At 40.4% G+C, this 17672-nt stretch overlaps 1 long non-coding RNA gene and 1 pseudogene across 1 annotated transcript; one reads left to right on the top strand and one right to left on the bottom strand.

The window, feature by feature from the left end:
* Window positions 1–276: 276 nt before the first annotated feature.
* LOC134737353 (uncharacterized) lies at window positions 277–2618 on the bottom strand. Its single transcript, XR_010122183.1, has 2 exons — window positions 1577–2618; window positions 277–595 (listed from the first exon to the last, which is right to left on the bottom strand). It is a non-coding gene; the product is annotated as an uncharacterized lncRNA (long non-coding RNA).
* A 10924-nt stretch (window positions 2619–13542) lies between these two features.
* Window positions 13543–14287, top strand: LOC129488781 (tissue alpha-L-fucosidase-like; annotated as a pseudogene).
* Window positions 14288–17672: the final 3385 nt, after the last annotated feature.

Genomic DNA, 17672 nt, shown 5'->3' with positions numbered 1-17672 from the left:
AACTCCCACAGACAGAGCACAAAGCCTTGCCCAGGACCCCACTTCTCCCAGCAGGTAAAGGGGGAAGCCTGCTTCTGAGGGGTTGGTCGGAAACGAGGCAGAGGCGGGAATTGTGTTTGCATATTTGCTAGATTATAATGCTGTTGGATACTACATCATTCTCCAGAGGGCCCTGAATAAGGTTATTATGGGTGAAGTCATTTTTGTAATAAAGTTGGCTGTAACTCTGGGTCATAAATCACAGGTTCTGGTACTAAAAAAATTACTAAACATGCCTCTGTTACCACATACTGTCCTCCTTTTAAATACTTTGATTTTACTACAAATCTCCCATTGACTGAGCTGGGGGAAATACACACAATGAGCAAATGATTCCTTCCGTCCCCGGCAGCAGCCCTGCCGGCATCGGGGCCTCCTGGAATGATTTCCTGAGGTGTGATGTTATTTATGGCGTGCTTTCTCTATCAAAAAGGCAAACAGCATCCCAAGTGACCCCGGAGCATTTGCATCATTGCTTCTCTTGCTAATTGATTCATCCCCTGGCAGGGCCTGAGACATGGGCTATTGGCTGGACACTCGCTCCCAGCTGCATATTCTGTGGATTTAAGGTGCATAAGAAGCAAAGATGTTAATAAAATCGTTAAGTGTCAAAACTGCAAAACCCACACCCATTCAGAGTTCATCAGCTCTTCTGGAATGATCTGTAAAATACCATCTCCTCCCCTTGTCCTTTTCTCAGTCTAAACTTCATAACCTTTGTTGAGTAAGGAGATTAAGAACTGTTATTAACAACACTGATTGTTTAATTTCTTTCATAACTTCTTCCTTTCAAATGAGAGTCCAGTACAGAATGAAAAGGAATGTTATCATATGAAGTGCATTTCAGATGTAATAAAGCAGAAAGGAGAGGGTGGCCCCAGTGGCAGTTGTAAGAGGGACGAAGTGTGGATCTCTATAGCTCAGTGGCTGCAAAGCAGAAAATGAAGATTGTAAAAACGTCACATAAAGAAAAAATGCACAGTGGATTCGTTTTGTGATGCCCATAATTCAGTAATGCCTTTAAGTAGCTAGAAGAAATATAATAAATGTTTTTCCACAACATTGATCATACTGTATCAGAGGAAATATTAGTGTGCAGGGAGCCATGATTATACTGGTAGTAATTCTCGGTGCAGAAAACTAGTAGAAGATGGGACCCTTTATAGGCCGAACTTTTATTGGCTGCAGTTATTTACCTTTAAGAATACGTCTAATACATTGTCCTATAGCTAAATATTTTTGTGAAAATTCAAACCAGCACTACCAGTAAATCAGAAATCCTGCCACCATTTTATAGGATTTATATATATTTTTCCCTGCAGATGCTCTCATATGTTCCAGAATACAAAAACCAGCCAATTGACCACGTAAAAATTCTAGAAGGCCTGTAAAACAGATTCTTCTTCTGTATTCTGAACCTGGATAGGAGCAGACAGGTTTATGGCGTGTGATTCCATCCAAATGCCACCTGTATATATAACATCTCTCTAAAGAAATTAAATGGATTATTAGATTATATACCATAGTAAAACTATACCTGGAGCTGCAGGCCAGGAGAACATATGCATGTTGTGCAACTGCTTAATTTTTTTTTTTTTTTGTCTTGAAACACTGAAGAAAGCTTTGCAAAACAGGCTTTTTCTAAATGTAGGGAGGAAAGAATGGAACTGATTCTTCATGCCAGCCTCTTGCTCCTCAGACTGGCAGGAGCTAGTAATGCGGTGGCTGTGGCCATGTGGGTGCAGGAGGCCCTGCATGCTGAGGAGAAGTTTCACCTTCCCTCTAGATGGGCTCCAGCTCGACTTCAGAAATCATCCAGTCAGGGTTCCAGGGAGCACAAGATAAAAGCCAGCCCAGCCAGACTCCTGCAGAATTAAAGGGAGAGGTGAGACCCGGGCATGCTAATCTTCCATATATCCCAATAAAGTCCTGCTGTGAAAATGACTAAGAGAAGAAGCCAGAGCAATCTCCGAGGGAAGGTACTCTGAGAGCAGTGTGTTAGGAGGGCGGCATTCTTTGACTTCAGTATCTGCATAAGCCAGCTTGCAGTTAAAAGCCCTTGTAAAAGCAAACCAACCTGGTTAAAGGCTGCCGACTCACCTGCTCTGTCTCAATGCACCTCTCCCCTAACTTTCACTGACACAAATGGGAATCATTTCTCAGAGTGAAAGGAGGCTATTTCTCTCTTTGTCCTAGAGCTCTTTGCTTAATGCAAATAACAGGCCTCATGCACACGTGTTCTACCAGTCTAACACGTTTTCTGTGTGTGTGTGTGTGTGTGTGTGTGTGTGTGTGTGTTTATGGAGTTACATATCGATTTTAGTACCTTCTATTGGAGTTGAGGTTTTAATTGTTTTGTTTATTTATTTTGTTTTTTTCTTCTCCTCCAGCAAGGAAGAAATGGAAGAGGGCACCTCTAAGTTCTTCCCATTCTGAGAATATTTATTTATTTATTTATCTAACTTTAAGTTCTGGGGTACATGTGCAGAACGTGTAGTTTTGTTACACAGGTATACACATGCCATGGTGGTTTGTTGCACCCATCAACCTATCACCTACATTAGGTATTTCTCCTAATGCTATCCCTCCCCTAGCCCCCCACCCCCTGACAGGCCCCGGTGTGCGATGTTCCCCTCCCTGTGTCCATGTGTTCTCATTGTTCAACTCCCACTTATGAGTGAGAACATGTGGTTCTTGGTTTTCTGGTCCTGTGTTAGTTTGCTGAGAATGATGGTTTCCAGCCTCAAAAAGGCAGGTGATTGAGGGAAGAAAACCTCCAACAGTTAGGGATTCTAAGGTTGAGGAACAGCCTGACACAGATGACAGTCTATCTAGTGTGGCTTCTGGGAAGTTGGTGTGCTGTCACCTGGTGTGCTCAGCATTGACATACAAGCCAATATAACATCACAGGCTTCTGTTAAATTTCCTCCTCATGATGGAGGAGAGAGATGCTTTTGAAGCATGTTCCTATAAGTGGCTCTGTTCTAGGTACTTTGTGGCAGTACCAGTTGTTTTCAATTTTTTATTTTTATTTTGTGAGAAAGGGTTTCACGCTGTTGTCCATGCTGGAGTGCAGTGGAGTGATCACATCTCACTGCAGCCTTGAAGTTCTGGGCTCAAGTGGTTGATCCTCCTGCCTCAGCTTTCTGAGTAGCTGGGACTACACGTGTGCCAGGAGGATTTTTTTTTAGTGAAAAAATTTTATTTTTGCCTTAGTTAATTTCCTGGCAGTTGAAGTGCATTTTAAAACAATAATTTCTTGGCCAGGCGCGGTGGCTCACGCCTGTAATCCCAGCATTTTGGGAGGCCGTAGCGGGCAGATCACAAGGTCAAGAGATCGAGACCATCCTGGCCAACGTGGTGAAACCCGTCTCTACTAAAAATACAAAAAAATTAGCTGGGTGTGTAGTCCCAGCTACTTGGGAGGCTGAGGCAGGAGAATCCCTTGAACCCACACGGCAGAGGTTGCAATGAGCTGAGATCATGCCACTGCACTCCACGCACTCCGGCCTGGTGACAGAGCAAGACTCCATCTAAAAAAACAAACAAATAACAAGCAAAAATTTCTTTTGGAGGCTAATATCTCCATTGTCAAACCTTAATAAAGATCAATATGCAGTCATCTTCTCTCCTTCCTTCCTTTCCCTCCCTTCTTCCTTCCCTCCTTCCTTTTTTCTTCCTCCCTTCTTTCCTTCTGTCCCTTTCTTCCTCCTTTCCTTCCTTTTTCCCTCCTTTTCCCTTTCTTTCATTTTATTTTCCTTTCTTCTTTCTGCATCCTTATTACTCTTCAATGACTTAGAAAACATCTTAATGAACTTCTTAAGCAATTCTGCAGCAATGAACATGTTCAGGATCACAGATGCCTTTTCTCCAATATTTGCTGGTAAAATGCAGTTCCCATTCTTGCTGTGTGTGTAGTATGCACACTATCCCATTTATGCCTGTAAAAACATCCAGGTGTGCTTAGGAGGGCCAGAGAGACCCTTGGAGAGTAGACTTACTGTAATTTTAGTAAAATTGAAAGACAAGAAGATAATAACAGGACTTAGGAATTTGCTTAGTAGATAAACAGTACATTTTGCTTTACTTGGTATCTAGTTTGAATTATTGACTTGCATATTGCCAAATAAAAAATATAGGCAATATTGGACAACACAGAATATTTGATTATAATATAAAACATTTTATCTTTTAAAATGAGATACACTTGTAATTATCTCTACAACCACTGGATGTCACTATTGCATATACCAGGCAGTAAAAACTTTCTATCTAGAGAGAGAATCTGAAACTTATTTTAAGAGCTGTCAGTTGCCACCTTGGTGCACTACCTTTTGATGGAACATGCACTATCGTGCTAAGATGACTCTCTTCCCCATTCCATGCAGTCAGCCCAATTTTCAATTATGCCACTTTACTGGGAATTCTAATTTACACAGGATGAGATTCCTCAAACACAATTATATTCTTCACTATATTTAAAAGGATTATGGTACTTCTATAATAGTTCTCAACATTGCGTATTAATTATAATGAGCACATTTTGGATACTAAATGGTGTGAAGTGAAAACATAGCCATAAAATAAGCTCAATTTATAAAATACCCCCAACCCCTGCTAATTGCTTACAACAGTTTCATATCTATTTGCTCATCTGTCTTCCCAGCATCTCTGGGAGGTTACCTGCTTTACTACTTTTATGAGTCAAAGTTGACCTGTGAAATAAATTGAATCAAGTAATTATTTGCACAGGCATTCCAGGAGTCAAGCAAAAGCAAACATTGAAAGTGTGTTCCAGACAGCTAATTCCAGTTTGCAAAAGTTACTAGTTCAGATTTTGGTAGTTCTGTGATTTTTCAATTACTAAAAAAAATTCCTCAATTCATGGACCTTTTAACTCTCCTTTTAAAGATTCATTTAAAAAAAAATCTGGGCCATTTTGTGAGGCTGACATGATAGAGAAAATAGGTCTTTTTCCAAGCTGAAAAAAGGCTGGCCCAGTTCAAGTGGTAGTTAGAGCAGGACCAGGAAAAAGAACGTGGTGAAGGAATTTGAACAATGGTTTGCTTTCCCTATAGTAGGAAATGGCCAGGAGCTTGCAAAGAGCTATCCAGTTTAGTTTCTTTCCTTTTACTAAAACCCTGGAGTCGTTTTCTTCAACTTCCTCGCATGCCCTTGCAGCTCTGGGGAAGCCAGAGCTGTTCTTGAAGGACTACTGGCCTAGATTTAGTGGGGGAGGGGAGATGCTCTCTGTTCTAGTGAATTATCAGAGAGCTGTGTTGCTTGCCATCTATGGGATGCTTTGATCCAAAATTTTAGTCATTGTTTCCACATTTAGGGGCTGGAATGAACATCAAAGAAGTGGGTGCACGGAATTTACTGAATGCCAAAGAAGTACAATAACATACAGAGGATATAAGCAAATCCCAGTGGTAAAATTTGCTGCCAATTCTTGCACATAATAGAGGCCCTAAAGTGACAGTCTGTCTTTGACAAATGCATGATATCAATGCCAAGGGAAGGAACTAGCATGCTGAAAGGTGAATAAAAGGGTTGGAACAATTCAGTGGACTTACACATTTCCTCAGTGTGTTTTCACACAACAAGGAAAGCAGATGACACAAATGCATGAGGTAATCATAAGACAGGGCTGCAAACTCACCAGCCGTTTTAAACCAACCTGGCTCTTTCAGGATCCAGCTCTAAAGATGAGAGTAAAATGTGATTAGAAATCATTCATCTTCTGGAGGAAAAAAATGGAACAAGGAAAGTGAAAATAGCTCTCTTTTTCTGTCTTGGATAGTTCCAGATTTTAGAGCCCATATGTTGTTTGCTATAACTTCCTCGCCTCCCAGGGCCAATGCATTCCAAACGCTTCAGCTAGTGCGCTTCACTGAGAAGTCTCGGAAGTTAGGGCTCATTTGTATCCATAGTCTTTGTTCAAATATGGATTAATTTTGGCTAATTTCAGTGGGTGCACATAAAGTAAAATGCACAGAACTGAAACTACTGAAATCAGGCCTTTGTGTGATCATCTAAAAATCTACTTTTCAAGCTCCTTTAAGTTTTATTTTTGAAATAAAAACAATAAAATGACAGTAAAAAGTTTCCAAAAGCATTGACATTGTGAGCAATTGCTAACCAAGGCTATTCCCAGAATGATTGAGCAAAATTTGGATATAATTCTAGACAAGATAACTGCCCGGCAGTGCCAGCTATAAATACACCATTCAGAAGGTGATTTCACAATGATCCTATGGAATATGTCTCTTGTCTCTAGGGCTGGGTAACCATGTGGATGCATATTATGCTATTGTCACTAGGGCTGGCGTTGGAGGGCAAAGGCAGATTCTTGTCCTCAAGCCTCAATCTTTATACTATGGAGATGAATGTGTAAGACCTGCTGTAGGTTGCTTTAAAAAACCAGACTGGGTTTGGATATTTAGAGGAAGGGGTCTCAAAAATGCCATAGTACATAGAAATAGCCTAGAGGGGTCATGGGCACAGCTGGTAGTGAATCAGGTATAAGCAAGATCAAGATGTGTGTATTTATTTGCAACTCTACTTGCTTGAGCCAGAAATTGTGCCAGCTGCAAATCGAGCCAGCATTTCTGTCCTTGGCTTTAGACAATTAGAGCAGATTTGCTTGTATACACCAAAATCATTTCCAACACAGCCCCCACAGTTCTTTGTGCTTCTTACCAAATTTCCTCTATGGCCTTGCACTGCATAATAGAGGAGCTCTTGGAAGGATCCTGGTCTGTTTATTGTGCATGTTAAGTAAATGCAATGATTTTCATTATTTCAAACTCCATAATGAAATGACTGAGTGCCCGGCAACATTAGATAATGGACAAACAACTATTCAACTGGCTGGATGAACCATGGCTTTCTCGCATTAAAAGTGTAATATTTATGAGTTAATTTAATCATAGAAGAAAATATTGAGTAGGTGACTGAGTAAAATGATGACTGTGTATTATGTTTTTGCCATGCAGCTGGATAAACATATTCGACGACAGACCTTGGCAAGAACTGCAAAGATGCTCTTGACAATGGCATGAATAAATATTAGGTGTTATCTAGAATTCACCGCATTTGAGGTCTTGCGCAAAGCCAGTTAAGTTTTAACAAAAAAGAATTATAGCAGAAGCCATGTGTGCACACTGGGACTATGTAAGCACTAGAGTCTTTTTCTGCTGCCCAGGAATTGCTCTAACACTCATTCTCATCCACATCACCGAGAGATTTTCTAAATCATTACCTTTGTCTGCACTGCTAGGAGTGCACTTTAGCATAAGACCCAGGTTTTAGGAATCTCATGGTAAATTTTTCAATGACATGCACTTGGAGAGAAAAGAAATACTTTACTTAGGCTATAGAGCTGACAAAAAAAGATAATATTTTGGAGTGACCCAACCCAGTCCTTGTAAACAGTAAATGAAAAAATTGCTTTGAATTGCTTCTTGAATTTCTTTAGAAGACATAGTTTCTAACTACAAGAAGGACCATAAGAAAAGACAGTTTTTCAGAAGATATTTTGAGTGAAGTTTCAGCAAGACTGACAGTCACTTAATGCAGGATTTGTATCCATGGCAGAAAGAATCAGTGTGCAAAAGAGTATCATATAAATGTGCCATTATGGGTTTTTTTTTTCTTTCCTACTCAGAATTGTCATATTACCAATAAGGAAAATTTCTTATTAAGGTCTTTATTTTCATTTGTTGGAGTGTGCACACAATCTCTAGAAGATGAGGAGAGGGGGAGGAGGAAGAACAACAACAACTATGTTCTCTGAGCCAGTGTATGCGCCTCAGGTTTCTGCTAAATCAGTGAATTTCCTATATTATTTATTTTTTTATTATACTTTAAGTTCTGTGATACATGTGCAGAATGTGCAGATTTGTTACATAGGTATACATGTGCCATGGTGGTTTGCTGCACCTATCAACCCATTATCTACATTAGGTATTTCTCCTAATGCCATCCCTCCCCTAGCCCCCCACCCCCTGACAGGCCCCAGTGTGTGATGTTCCCCTCCCTGTGTCCATGTGTTTTCATTGTTCAACTCCCACTTATGAGTGAGAACATGCGGTGTTTGGTTTTCTGTTCTTGTGTTAGTTTGCTGAGAATGATGGTTTCCAGCTTCATCCACGTCCCTGCAAAGGACATGAACTCATCCTTTTTATGGCTGCATAGTATTCCATGGTGTATATGTGCCACACTTTCTAGTCTCTATTTTGGTGTTGCCTCAGCACTAAAATATGATGAGAGGATGTGTTAAAGAAGTTAGCAGAGCTTACTAGGAAAAAACACTCACGCTGGCATGAGTATTCTGGTGTCTAGTCTCAGCTGTGTGACCTTGGGCAAGTCACTTTGCCTCTCTGAACCTCAGTTTTCAATCCATAAATTATAACAACATCTGTTTGCCTATGCTTAAGAGTCTAGTTGTGAGAAGAAAACTAGGTAATTGATCTAAGGCATTCATTTATTATTAAACTACAATAGATTTAATTTAAACTGCTTTGTTCCAGAAAGAATTTCAGTTACACCTAGGGAAACTAAAATGAAAATTTAAGATATAACTATGACTACTTGTACTAATACTACACAATATAGTAAAGCAAATATGACCCACGAGCTTAATTCTTTTTCTCCTCTTTTTTTTTTTTTTTTTTGAAGAGACCTATCAAAATCTTTATTTTTAAGAGGAAATCTAGCTCACTTCCCAGCTACTTTATCTTCCTGGTATCCTTCTTAATTACACACATTCCACCTCAGCACTTATTTAACAAATAAATATCCAGAGTGCTTAAACCAGATAGAAGTAGCAAGAGGGGTGTTTTGGAGGTATAATTGTCATAATGTGGTGATGGATTGGATATGGGAAAATGAGAGAGACAAAGTATCAAAAATGACTCCCAGATTTCTTATATAGAAAAGAGAAGGACACAATTTGAAGAAATTAGGAAGTCCGTTTTGGATAAATTCAATTTGAGATGACTCTGAAATATCCAAAGGAAAAAAATCCAGTAAAAGACCATAAAGGCAGCTAAAATGGCAAAAAAGCACTGGGGTTGAAGGAAAAGGACTTCAATTAAGGCTCTGATTCTGCAAGACTTCAAGAAGGGATGTATTCTTCCTGCATTTTAGTTTCCTTGTCAGTAAAATGGAGATATTAGTATCTACCTTATCACCTTGTTGGGAGGATACAATAACAATTTTTGAAGATATTTTGTAAGTTACTTTATTTCTCGTTATAACAGACATAAGAAATAGCACAAAGAAACAGGGTGGACGCTTTCTCTACCACTACTAGTTGCTTTGGGAGCCTTGAGCTACTGTGTAAACACGGCCAAGTCCAAGAACCACACTACACACAACTAGTCCTGAAAATAGAACAGAAATGGCATCAAGAAAACCCTATGTTGAAGATGTAAATCTCTTAAAAGGGTGGGCCCCAAGTTCCTGAGGAACATGCACTTTGCTAAGAAGCACAAGAAGGGCCAGAAGAAGATGCAGGTCAATGATGTCAGGGCCACGAGTGAATCAACTGAGGCTGTCAGGGCCTTTGTGAAGTCCAAGGAGGTCAAGCCCAAGATCCCAAAGGGCATTAGGTGCAAACTCAATCAACTTGCCTGCACTGACCACCCCAAGCTCAGAAAGTGTGCTCATCCCTGCATCATCAAGGGTTTCAGGCTCTGCCGGCCAAAGTCAAAGACCGGGGCTCAAACCAAGCACCAGGATGTGGCTCTGTCTCCAGCTCAGGCTCCCAAATGTGGTCAGGCCTCCACCAAAGCTCCAGAGTGGAGGCCTCTGTCTGCCAATATGAGGACAGAAGGATTGGTGTGGCCTCACCGCTGCCATCTGCCTGAGGCTGGTGACCTCCTATGCTGTTCGTACAAGCTGGAAATTTCTATCCTGGGAATATCCCCACTAAATAGTAAATGTCTTTTTCTTCTTGGCATTTCACTAGCACACCTTGAGTCTTGGGCAGCACTGGCCTTCTTTTCCTTTGGATTTTCTACCTTTAGGGTAGGCCTACAACCATGACCTCATCTCGAAGGGTACACAGAGTTAATATTGGAGAAGGCTCTCCTGTGATTCACAGTTCATTAGGATAAAGTTCCCAAGGGCAGGAATCATGGCTCTGGAATGTTATGGGCTTCCAGTGAATATTAATTGATTGGGATTCAGCATTACCATTTTACTACTAAGTTTAAATTTATGGGAAGAAGAAGAAATTTTAGTCAGTTGGTTGGAAGGGGAAACATCTCCCTCCCTGCTCACCTGGGACTGAAACTATCCACTGTGCTTGCAGAGTCAAGCACCAGCTTGTCCACGGAAACTGACGAGGGGCAGAGGCCATGGAAACGTGAGGTGGGGAACCAGTCTCCATCGCTACCACCATTTATGTTTCCCTAGGGTGAACTCCTTAATCCTCCCTACAACCATACACTGAAAATCTGTGTGTGATTAACTATTTTCTGACCACCTCAAAGCCAGGCAGGGAATCCGGCTGCCAACAATAGTAGGGGTAGCTCTGGCTGTTGCAGATTATTGGAGAAGGCAGAAAGTAGCTCTCTTTACAGAGTCCAAGAAGGCTCATTCTTAGATGAATAGGGTGAACAGACTCTATTATACTGTTAAATATAGGCTTTAGAAAACTCAAACATTTTTAAAAACCCTAATGATGCATGAAGGAGCACAGAAATATCTGAAATACTTCTCAGTCTTCTATCTTTCCGGAGGGAGTAAACTAGTAGATAAATGACTTGGTCTTGGAAAACGTCTCTATGCAGTAATGAAAGTTTTGTTCTGTTGTCTTTGATTCTTATATATTTTTTTGTCTCTGTTTCATGTCTGAGAATTTCCAAGTGCAGCAACAAATAATCAAAACGTTGGTCAAACTATCTCCAGATTTTCTAAAATTGAATGCTGTTTCTGTACTAATAATTTTCCAGATATGCTCCATGACCAGTATCTGCACACAAACTCCTATTTCCTGGGTATTAAATTTCTTTAATTACTGTCTCTAGTATATCTGGCATATGCAATATAGCTAGTATATTTGGCATGATGTTTTAAAATACCCTAAGAAGGGGTCAGTCATTAGTAAATTTTCATGGCTATACAAGGAATCACTGTAAACAGATTTGGATGCTATACTTCTCTGTACATGTGTAGGCTAGAATATAGATCACTTCAAAGAGAAAGGAAGATCATTTGCTATTTTGTAGCTTATAGTAAGTCTACATAAGTCTTCTTAGACTCTGTGTAAAGAGAGCGACTTTCTGCCCCTTCTCAGAAACGCATGCTGCCAAGGCAAAGCATTTAGGACAGAACCTGGATCACAGTTAAGTCCTATATAAGTCTTAGCTGTATCTTCATCTTCTACTACTATTACTACTATTGCTGCTGCTAGTATTGAAAAGCCTAAGAGTTATGCCGTGACTAGGGGTGAGCTAGGCTGGTTTTGTTAGATCTGCCCTGCCCTGGAATGAACCTAACACATGTGCAGTAGATTCAATGTTTGCTCCTCACCTTTGAGAGACCCTTTCAAAAGCCATCTTTTTGGGTCACATTTTTCCCATCTGCTGTCCCCTTGGAACTGTTGGGTGTCAGGGTAAAGCCCTGGGATGCAGCGTGCTTTGGGGCCATCATTCTCTACCAGTGCATCTCAAACTATCTGTAGCGAAGGATCAGTTCCGTTTTTTACCTCCAATCAGTCACAGACTGATGGGCAAAATGTAATAAACGTAACTTAAAGTGAAATAAAAAGCAAATATATATAAAACTCAAGTCCCTTTTCAAAATTTTAAGATTCAACATACACAAATGCATGCTGCCAAATGGCTCTGACAGTTCTAAATGCCTCCTCTCAACTCCCTACTTATCTCTGAGCAGTTTCCCACAGATGACAGACAGTGGGCCTCACGCTGAGTAGGATGTCATAAAGGACAGCGAGGAACCCCATAGGCCCTTCATTTCCATACTGGTTTCCTTCCATAGGGCTCTCATCAAAGCAGGGGACACAATGGGCCAGCAGGTCTCAACCCTAGACTGGAGTGGTCAAAGCCCTGGTGTGAAGCTTGTACATTGGAGGTGGCTCAGAGCGGCCACCAGTGGAAGCTGCCCCTTGTCCAGCTGCTGGCCATCCACATAGCTGGGAATTCACAAACCGCTAAGCAATAGGCAGTTTAGTGAAGACACACAGGTGTGGAAACAGTTTGTGATAGGCAGGTTTATGGCAAATAAACACATTGCATGATATACTGTAATCCACTATATAAACAACTTTAAAATTGTCTATACTTCATATTTCCAGCATTTGGCTTTGTTAATCATATGTCTTCCTGACAGCAATTAAATAACCTTGAGAGTAAATGTACACCTGCTGTCTCCCCTGGGGAAACTACATCTCTTGTGAATGACAGAAGTTCTCCATAAAACATAACTGAAGCTAGGAGAATTGAATTTGGAGATATGCCTTCTTTCCCTCTTGTTTTATCTCTAGTTGAATTGGAGTGCATGGCTTAATATAGCTAATCTTTTTCTAGATCCTTATTCTGAGCTTTTATTTAGACCAAACTATTTCCCTGAGGGGCAAATTGAAGACAATGGATAATAAATTAGGTTGTAATGAGTACCACCACACAGGCTGTGAAAAGTACCACCACAAGTACCACCACCAGCTCATTTGGCCTGAACCTTCACTCTCCCCAACTTCTTTTAATTCTTTCCGATTTCCACAACAGATTCCATCTGCTTCCATGAACACCATATTGGTACTGCTTTCCTTAAAGCATGACAAACATAAGTTTGTTTGCTTGACTGAGATCCAAACAAGGTTTATTCATTAGGATTAATTAATTAAAAGTCTCTGTTAATTTGCAGGCTTCCAGGGCTCACTAGATGAGGTTGCTGGCAGTGGCCCCTGCGCTGCTGCCACTGCTGCTGCTGGTCCATGGAGCCATCATGTGGGTGCTTGGGGCTCCAGGCAGGTACACTTTGGACTGGCTGAGGCTGGATTCCTGGCTGCTGCCACACTGATTTGATGAGGCCAGTTTCAGCATGTTCATGCACTGGGGCATGTTTGTGTACTGGGGAGTGTTCTTGGTGCTGGAAAGGTGAAGACAGATCCACTACCAGCGCTTCACGTATCACCACTACCCACCTGGCTTCAGCCATGCAGACTTTAGGCAGCAGTTCACAGTGGGTTTCTTCCATCTGAATGGACAAGTGGGCCAATCTCTTCCAGGATTTGGAGGCCAAGTATGTAGTCCTGATACAAAGAATCACAAACTGGCTGAGTCTTATGTCTTAGAACTTAAATTCTAAGGATATGGGGCCCTACCAGTTTGGTTGGTGAGTTGGAAACAACAGTCTGGAAGAGGAACATACACCATGAACTCTATCACTTCTTAGAATGGTTCCATCCACTCTAGCTACTTGATTTAAAAAAATGGCTTCAAAACACAGCATTTTGGCAGTGTAAAAACAATGCCACAGCTATATGATCTTGTTAATGGGCACAAGTCTGACATGATTTTGTCTAATAAAGTGAGAATGTCCTGATACTTATTTGAACTTGGCTCTACAATGATAGCTCTATCAAGGAAGAGGTGGTAGTAAATGACCGATGGGGTCAGAAATGGTCCTGTCACCATGGACAGTACTACAACTGTCAAGAGAAACTTAAGCTGAGGAGGTTGCAAGACCACAAGTAAGAGATGTGTACCACCATTGACAAGAAATTCTGGGGCAATGGTTGCAATATGGCAATGTCTGACTTTGCAAGTGAATCTGAAATGGTTTTGGAACTGCTTCAGACAGCAAGTTTAAGAGGCAACTATCTTCTCAACATTGGACAAGCTAAAGATGATCTAACTGTTCCTGTCTTCCAAGAAAGGCTTCTTGCTTTTAGGAAGTAGCTGAGCATCAGTGGGGAAGCTATCTATGCCTCTAAACCATGGAAGGTGCAATTGGAAAAGAACACAACATCTGCATGGTATACCTCTAAAGGATCAGCTGTTTATGCGATTTTACTGCACTGGCCAGAAAATGGAGTCTTAAACCTTGAATCCCCATAACCACCTTGACTAGAAAGCACATAGTGCTGGGAAAAAAGAATATCTGAAGTGGTCCACAGGTCTGCACAAAGGCCTTCTCCTTTTTCTGCCCCAGTTATCATCCTCTGCTTTCAGTTGAGTTTGCTTGGCCTGTAAAGCTGACAGGAGTGGACTGACTGTTGGAGTTCAAGAGGAAAGGGGCATTGCCTGCTGTTTGCTGCTTTGATTTGCCTTTTATAATACCAATATTGTAATCAACTCACTTCCCTTCTCTACCCAGAGATGGCTTTTCCAGCACTTTTTAATCAAAGGAACTGAATATATTACACTGATGCTTCAATAGACCAAGCATCTGAGCTCTCTTGCTAGCATACCTCTCTCTGGTCAGCAAAAGGAGGACTTGAACACTTAAGCTCCAAGTTCATCCATTCTTAACGTTTAAAATTATCTACAACAGAAGCTTCCCTCTATTCTCTGTGTCTGATAACCTACTTGTTGACTTAGAGACTTTAGATAAAGAATAAGCCAAGTCTCCCTGTTGCTTGTGGAGGAGGTGGAAAGGGTTTGGCAAGCACAACCATGCATTATTTATTTAGCATCAGTTGTCACCAACACACTGCCTCCTCCCTACTAAAGTGCAGGAGAGCCTGGAAGGGAAGGAAAAAGCTTGCTGGGCTGCTGGTGGTCAACTGTTCAAAAATTTCCAAAGCAAACTTAGAGCTCTGAAATTCAGCCTGTTTATAGTGATAGTATTAAGAAGGTGAATGTGATTCTGCTCTGTCTTTAAAATATACTCAAATGAATGTTTGCATGCCAAAAAAATTTATAAGTTTCTCAACCATATCTCCCACCTCCCCTTTGCAACTTATTTAAGTTATTGTTGAATAAATTGGCTGTCTTGGAATTTCCCACAGTTTGGAGTTTGCTGATGGCATTCCTGTGATGTTTAACATGTTCCTCTCTCATCGTAAGCTGTAAATTGGTAGTTGGATTTAGAGGCTTGACCAGATTCAGGTTCAATTATTTTTTTTTCAAGAATAATGCACACGTAGTGTTCTGCACTTCTGTTAGGAGGTACGTAATGTCTAAGTGTCTCTCTTTGGTGTTTAGCGGCCATTAGTGAACACTGTCCAGAGCCATTAATTCATTAGAAGGTTGCAACATGCTGATATCTCAATTCTATCCATCCTCATTCATTTATTAGCTGGAAAAATTCTATAAAGAGAAACTTACCCTTTATTATTTGATTACTTTGAGATCAGTTGTTTTAACACAATGAATTAATCCTGTAGCATTCTTTAAAGATGATTAATAAATTTAGATTTTTGATATCATTCTGAACTTACATTTAAATATACTTGATATGTTTCCATTGAATTCATTTCATTTACCATTCCACTGAAGAGCTCAAATTATCCCATCTTTGGCCAGTTGGATCCTCTTTGGACAGAATCATAGTACTTTTTCATAGCATCCTTGATACCTGGCATGACAATATATTCCAGGCTCATTTAATAAACTTCCTGTCTCAGATCTGGAATCAGCCATCTTTCCAAGAGGTGGGTTCCTGTTGGTGGAAAAGTTTTAGAGATGCAATCAGGGTTCTGGAGGTGCTCGTTGCTAGTAGTAGTAGGTTGGCCATTGTTTCTAGGCCTTTCCAGTGGAAAGAACTAGAAAATGCATGCTTTTAAACCATAAAACATATTATGAATTAGTACTGCTACTCAGATTTATTTTCAGTACTACAACATTTTTACCTCATTGATCTTACAGCTGTATCTACTCTCACCCAAGCTGGAAATTCCAGTTCTCAATGACACCAATATATACATATTCTTGCTTTACCCCACACTACATAGACAACAGTTTCAGAATACTAATACCAGTACTACCATAACAACATGATTCCTGAATCAACAGATGCAAACAAAACCAGTTAGAAGATATAATGGAATAGAAGACCATGTGTCTGATAGCTAAAAACAAAATACCTCAGTGTATTTTGTTCAAAATCACTATTAGGAAAATTATTAAACACTCATAAAGGTACAAAATTAGACTTAAACAATTGGAAAGGTAAATGATAGTCACGAAGAAAACATAAATATCTCAGTTATTTCTATGCTTATTTAAATATTTAATGTAATCCCTGTGAAAATCTCATCACATTTTTTCCTAGAGCTAGACAAATTGATTATACAGTGTGTTTAGAAGAATAAACATGCAAGAATAGCTAGAAAATGCCTCAAAAGAAGAGCAATGGTATTATATTAAAACATAAACCTCTAAAATTAAAATAGTTGGCGTTAATGAATAAGCATAAGAATGGAAAAAATAGAAAATTCAAAGGTATACCTAGTTGCACATGAATATTTAATGTATGATAAAAATGGCATCTCTAGTAAGTAAAGGATGGAACTTTTAATAAATGGTGTTAGGGTAGCTGTATGCAAAGAGATAAAATTGACGCCACTCCTTGTACTACATAACACGACAAATTCTTTTTTTTTTTTTTTTTCCAGACAGAGTCTTGCTCTGTCGCCCAGGCTGGAATGCAGTGGCACGATCTCGGCTCACTGCAAGCTCCGCCTCCCAGGTTCATGCCATTCTCCTGCCGTAGGGTCCCGAGTAGCTGGGACTACAGGTGCCTGCCACCACACCTGACTAATTGTTTTGTATTTTTTTAGTAAAGATGGGGTTTCACCGTGTTAGCCAGGATGGTCTCGATCTCCTGACCTCATGATCCACCTGCCTCAGCCTCCCAAAGTGTTGGGATTACAGGTGTGAGCCACTGCACCCAGCCAATAACAGGACAAATTCTAAGTAGATGAGAAATTTATGTGTAAAAGGTAGAACATCTAAAATATTGGAGGGTAAAAACCCTAGGTGAATTAATCTATAACCAGGATTGGAGATGACTCTAGAGTACACCTTAAAATCCAAAAGTAAAAAGTAAAAGAACTGCCACTTGTGATGACATGAAAACAAATGCTTGACATTTGATCCACGTGAGTTATCTTAAGCCCATTTTGCAGATGAGAAAACTGAGATTCAGAGAGATTTAAGTATGTTGCCCAAGTTTATACAGTTAGTAAATGGCAGAGATGGAATTTGAACATGTGGCACAATTGCAACGCATTGCACACTGAGCCACCTAAATTTTTGTTCACTTTAAGTACATAGAAAAATCAGAAAATAAACATTTTCCAGACTCTACTCACAATTGGGAAACGTAATCATTTGTTGTTGTCATTGTTGTAGTTTGTTTGAGTCTTGCTGGGTCACCCAGGCTGGAGACAAGTGGTGTGATCATAGTTCACTGTAACCTCAAACTTCTGGGCTCATGCAATCTTCCTGCCTCAGCCTCCAGAACAGCTGAGACCACAGGCATGGGTCACCACACCTCCCTAATTTTAAAATTTTTAGTAGAGATGGGGTTTTGCTATATTGCTCAGGCTGGTCTCGAACTCCTGACCTCAAGAGATGCCCTGCCTCCACCTCCCAAAGTGCTGGGATTATAGGCATGAGCCCCTGGACCTAGGCTAAAATCTTATTAATATT

The sequence above is a fragment of the Symphalangus syndactylus genome, chromosome 8 (genome assembly GCF_028878055.3).
Source record: "Symphalangus syndactylus isolate Jambi chromosome 8, NHGRI_mSymSyn1-v2.1_pri, whole genome shotgun sequence".
Taxonomy (NCBI): domain Eukaryota; kingdom Metazoa; phylum Chordata; class Mammalia; order Primates; family Hylobatidae; genus Symphalangus; species Symphalangus syndactylus.
This window is presented reverse-complemented; position numbering and strand designations above follow the sequence as displayed.